At 52.0% G+C, this 5,000-nt stretch overlaps 6 non-coding genes across 6 annotated transcripts; 3 read left to right on the top strand and 3 right to left on the bottom strand.

Annotated features, from left to right (window-relative positions):
* Positions 1-372: 372 nt before the first annotated feature.
* TRNAG-GCC (transfer RNA glycine (anticodon GCC)) lies at positions 373-443 on the bottom strand. Its single transcript has one exon. It is a non-coding gene; the product is annotated as a tRNA-Gly (tRNA).
* A 908-nt stretch (positions 444-1,351) lies between these two features.
* TRNAG-GCC (transfer RNA glycine (anticodon GCC)) lies at positions 1,352-1,422 on the bottom strand. The gene has a single exon. It is a non-coding gene; the product is annotated as a tRNA-Gly (tRNA).
* A 146-nt stretch (positions 1,423-1,568) lies between these two features.
* On the top strand, positions 1,569-1,641 carry TRNAK-CUU (transfer RNA lysine (anticodon CUU)). Its single transcript has one exon. It is a non-coding gene; the product is annotated as a tRNA-Lys (tRNA).
* Positions 1,642-3,362: 1,721 nt separating this feature from the next.
* TRNAK-CUU (transfer RNA lysine (anticodon CUU)) lies at positions 3,363-3,435 on the top strand. The gene has a single exon. It is a non-coding gene; the product is annotated as a tRNA-Lys (tRNA).
* A 117-nt stretch (positions 3,436-3,552) lies between these two features.
* On the bottom strand, positions 3,553-3,623 carry TRNAG-GCC (transfer RNA glycine (anticodon GCC)). The gene has a single exon. It is a non-coding gene; the product is annotated as a tRNA-Gly (tRNA).
* A 146-nt stretch (positions 3,624-3,769) lies between these two features.
* TRNAK-CUU (transfer RNA lysine (anticodon CUU)) lies at positions 3,770-3,842 on the top strand. The gene has a single exon. It is a non-coding gene; the product is annotated as a tRNA-Lys (tRNA).
* The last annotated feature ends 1,158 nt before the right edge of the window (positions 3,843-5,000 follow it).

Raw genomic sequence — 5,000 nt, 5'->3', positions numbered from 1 at the left:
CAGGCGAGAATTCTACCACTGAACCACCAATGCTTTACGAATGCGGAACCTTCCACCTCCTCGGATAGTTCATTGTGTGAAACCAATGCTCTGCCCACTGAACTAGCTGGCCTGGGTTTCATAGGTTGCACTGCAAGGCCACGATGGCCTCATCAAGGTCTCGTCACTCCATTAACCAAGCCCGGCTAGCTAGAATCAAAACCGCTCCCCCCCCCCCCCTTACCTGGCGAGAATTCTGCCACTGAACCACCAATGCTTTACGGATGCAGAACATTTCACCTACTCGGGGAGTTCATTGTATGAAACCAATGCGTAGCCAGCGTGAGAAACTAGGACACCAAAATCACTGGCATTTCAGCAAAAGCTCTACATTGCATTGGCCGGGAATCGAACCCGGGCCTCCCGCGTGGCAGGCGAGAATTCTACCACTGAACCACCAATGCTTTACGCATGCGGAACCTTCCACCTACTCGGGTAGTTCATTGTGTGAAACCAATGCTCTGCCCACTGAACTAGCTGGCCTGGGTTTCATAGGTTGCAGGGCAAGGCAACGATGGCCTCATCAAGGTCTCGTCGCTCCATTAACCAAGCCCGGCTAGCTCAGTCGGTAGAGCAGTTTTGCATTTTGCTGTATCATGGTATGTGGAACACTATATAGCTGCACCACCAATAGCCAGCATGAGAAACTAGGACACCAAAATCACTGGCATGTCAGCAAAAGCTCTACATTGCATTGGCCGGGAATCAAAACCGGGCCTCCCGCGTGGCAGGCGAGAATTCTGCCACTGAACCACCAATGCTTTACGGATGCAGAACATTTCACCTACTCGGGGAGTTCATTGTATGAAACCAATGCGTAGCTGCACCACCAATAGCCAGCGTGAGAAACTAGGACAACAAAATCACTGGCATTTCAGCAAAAGCTCTACATTGCATTGGCCGGGAATCGAAACCGGGCCTCCCGCGTGGCAGGCGAGAATTCTACCACTGAACCACCAATGCTTTACGCATGCGGAACCTTCCACCTCCTCGGATAGTTCATTGTGTGAAACCAATGCTCTGCCCACTGAACTAGCTGGCCTGGGTTTCATAGGTTGCAGGGCAAGGCCACGATGGCCTCATCAAGGTCTCGTCGCTCCATTAACCAAGCCCGGCTAGCTAGAATCAAAACCGGGCCTCCCGCGTGGCAGGCGAGAATTCTGCCACTGAACCACCAATGCTTTACGGATGCAGAACATTTCACCTACTCGGGGAGTTCATTGTATGAAACCAATGCGTAGCTGCACCACCAATAGCCAGCGTGAGAAACTAGGACACCAAAATCACTGGCATTTCAGCAAAAGCTCTACATTGCATTGGCCGGGAATCGAACCCGGGCCTCCCGCGTGGCAGGCGAGAATTCTGCCACTGAACCACCAATGCTTTACGCATGCGGAACTTTCCACCTACTCGGGTAGTTCATTGTGTGAAACCAATGCTCTGCCCACTGAACTAGCTGGCCTGGGTTTCATAGGTTGCAGGGCAAGGCAACGATGGCCTCATCAAGGTCTCGTCGCTCCATTAACCAAGCCCGGCTAGCTCAGTCGGTAGAGCATGAGACTCTTAATCTCAGGGTCGTGGTTTCGAGCCCCACGTTGGGCGGGAGTTTTGCATTTTGCTGTATCATGGTATGTGGAACACTATATAGCTGCACCACCAATAGCCAGCGTGAGAAACTAGGACACCAAAATCACTGGCATGTCAGCAAAAGCTCTACATTGCATTGGCCGGGAATCGAAACCGGGCCTCCCGCGTGGCAGGCGAGAATTCTACCACTGAACCACCAATGCTTTACGAATGCGGAACCTTCCACCTCCTCGGATAGTTCATTGTGTGAAACCAATGCTCTGCCCACTGAACTAGCTGTCCTGGGTTTCATAGGTTGCACTGCAAGGCCACGATGGCCTCATCAAGGTCTCGTCACTCCATTAACCAAGCCCGGCTAGCTAGAATCAAAACCGCTCCCCCCCCCCCTTACCTGGCGAGAATTCTGCCACTGAACCACCAATGCTTTACGGATGCAGAACATTTCACCTACTCAGGGAGTTCATTGTATGAAACCAATGCGTAGCCAGCGTGAGAAACTAGGACACCAAAATCACTGGCATTTCAGCAAAAGCTCTACATTGCATTGGCCGGGAATCGAACCCGGGCCTCCCGTGTGGCAGGCGAGAATTCTACCACTGAACCACCAATTCTTTACGCATGCGGAACCTTCCACCTACTCGGGTAGTTCATTGTGTGAAACCAATGCTCTGCCCACTGAACTAGCTGGCCTGGGTTTCATAGGTTGCAGGGCAAGGCAACGATGGCCTCATCAAGGTCTCGTCGCTCCATTAACCAAGCCCGGCTAGCTCAGTCGGTAGAGCAGTTTTGCATTTTGCTGTATCATGGTATGTGGAACACTATATAGCTGCACCACCAATAGCCAGCATGAGAAACTAGGACACCAAAATCACTGGCATGTCAGCAAAAGCTCTACATTGCATTGGCCGGGAATCAAAACCGGGCCTCCCGCGTGGCAGGCGAGAATTCTGCCACTGAACCACCAATGCTTTACGGATGCAGAACATTTCACCTACTCGGGGAGTTCATTGTATGAAACCAATGCGTAGCTGCACCACCAATAGCCAGCGTGAGAAACTAGGACAACAAAATCACTGGCATTTCAGCAAAAGCTCTACATTGCATTGGCCGGGAATCGAAACCGGGCCTCCCGCGTGGCAGGCGAGAATTCTACCACTGAACCACCAATGCTTTACGCATGCGGAACCTTCCACCTCCTCGGATAGTTCATTGTGTGAAACCAATGCTCTGCCCACTGAACTAGCTGGCCTGGGTTTCATAGGTTGCAGTGCAAGGCCACGATGGCCTCATCAAGGTCTCGTCGCTCCATTAACCAAGCCCGGCTAGCTAGAATCAAAACCGGGCCTCCCGCGTGGCAGGCGAGAATTCTGCCACTGAACCACCAATGCTTTACGGATGCAGAACATTTCACCTACTCGGGGAGTTCATTGTATGAAACCAATGCGTAGCTGCACCACCAATAGCCAGCGTGAGAAACTAGGACACCAAAATCACTGGCATTTCAGCAAAAACTCTACATTGCATTGGCCGGGAATCGAAACCGGGCCTCCCGCGGGGCAGGCGAGAATTCTACCACTGAACCACCAATGCTTTACGCATGCGGAACCTTCCACCTACTCGGGTAGTTCATTGTGTGAAACCAATGCTCTGCCCACTGAACTAGCTGGCCTGGGTTTCATAGGTTGCAGGGCAAGGCAACGATGGCCTCATCAAGGTCTCGTCGCTCCATTAACCAAGCCCGGCTAGCTCAGTCGGTAGAGCATGAGACTCTTAATCTCAGGGTCGTGGGTTCGAGCCCCACGTTGGGCGGGAGTTTTGCATTTTGCTGTATCATGGTATGTGGAACACTATATAGCTGCACCACCAATAGCCAGCGTGAGAAACTAGGACACCAAAATCACTGGCATTTCAGCAAAAGCTCTACATTGCATTGGCCGGGAATCGAACCCGGGCCTCCCGCGTGGCAGGCGAGAATTCTACCACTGAACCACCAATGCTTTACGCGTGCGGAACCTTCCACCTACTCGGGTAGTTCATTGTGTGAAACCAATGCTCTGCCCACTGAACTAGCTGGCCTGGGTTTCATAGGTTGCAGGGCAAGGCAACGATGGCCTCATCAAGGTCTCGTCGCTCCATTAACCAAGCCCGGCTAGCTCAGTCGGTAGAGCATGAGACTCTTAATCTCAGGGTCGTGGGTTCGAGCCCCACGTTGGGCGGGAGTTTTGCATTTTGCTGTATCATGGTATGTGGAACACTATATAGCTGCACCACCAATAGCCAGCGTGAGAAACTAGGACACCAAAATCACTGGCATGTCAGCAAAAGCTCTACATTGCATTGGCCGGGAATCGAAACCGGGCCTCCCGCGTGGCAGGCGAGAATTCTACCACTGAACCACCAATGCTTTACGAATGCGGAACCTTCCACCTCCTCGGATAGTTCATTGTGTGAAACCAATGCTCTGCCCACTGAACTAGCTGGCCTGGGTTTCATAGGTTGCACTGCAAGGCCACGATGGCCTCATCAAGGTCTCGTCACTCCATTAACCAAGCCCGGCTAGCTAGAATCAAAACCGCTCCCCCCCCCCCTTACCTGGCGAGAATTCTGCCACTGAACCACCAATGCTTTACGGATGCAGAACATTTCACCTACTCAGGGAGTTCATTGTATGAAACCAATGCGTAGCCAGCGTGAGAAACTAGGACACCAAAATCACTGGCATTTCAGCAAAAGCTCTACATTGCATTGGCCGGGAATCGAACCCGGGCCTCCCGTGTGGCAGGCGAGAATTCTACCACTGAACCACCAATTCTTTACGCATGCGGAACCTTCCACCTACTCGGGTAGTTCATTGTGTGAAACCAATGCTCTGCCCACTGAACTAGCTGGCCTGGGTTTCATAGGTTGCAGGGCAAGGCAACGATGGCCTCATCAAGGTCTCGTCGCTCCATTAACCAAGCCCGGCTAGCTCAGTCGGTAGAGCAGTTTTGCATTTTGCTGTATCATGGTATGTGGAACACTATATAGCTGCACCACCAATAGCCAGCATGAGAAACTAGGACACCAAAATCACTGGCATGTCAGCAAAAGCTCTACATTGCATTGGCCGGGAATCAAAACCGGGCCTCCCGCGTGGCAGGCGAGAATTCTGCCACTGAACCACCAATGCTTTACGGATGCAGAACATTTCACCTACTCGGGGAGTTCATTGTATGAAACCAATGCGTAGCTGCACCACCAATAGCCAGCGTGAGAAACTAGGACAACAAAATCACTGGCATTTCAGCAAAAGCTCTACATTGCATTGGCCGGGAATCGAAACCGGGCCTCCCGCGTGGCAGGCGAGAATTCTACCACTGAACCACCAATGCTTT

The sequence above is a fragment of the Taudactylus pleione genome, unplaced genomic scaffold (assembly GCF_031769625.1).
Source record: "Taudactylus pleione unplaced genomic scaffold, aTauple2 ptg000279l, whole genome shotgun sequence".
Lineage (NCBI taxonomy): Eukaryota > Metazoa > Chordata > Amphibia > Anura > Myobatrachidae > Taudactylus > Taudactylus pleione.
The sequence above is the reverse complement of the archived record's forward strand: the minus strand, read 5'-3'. Positions and strand labels throughout refer to the sequence as shown.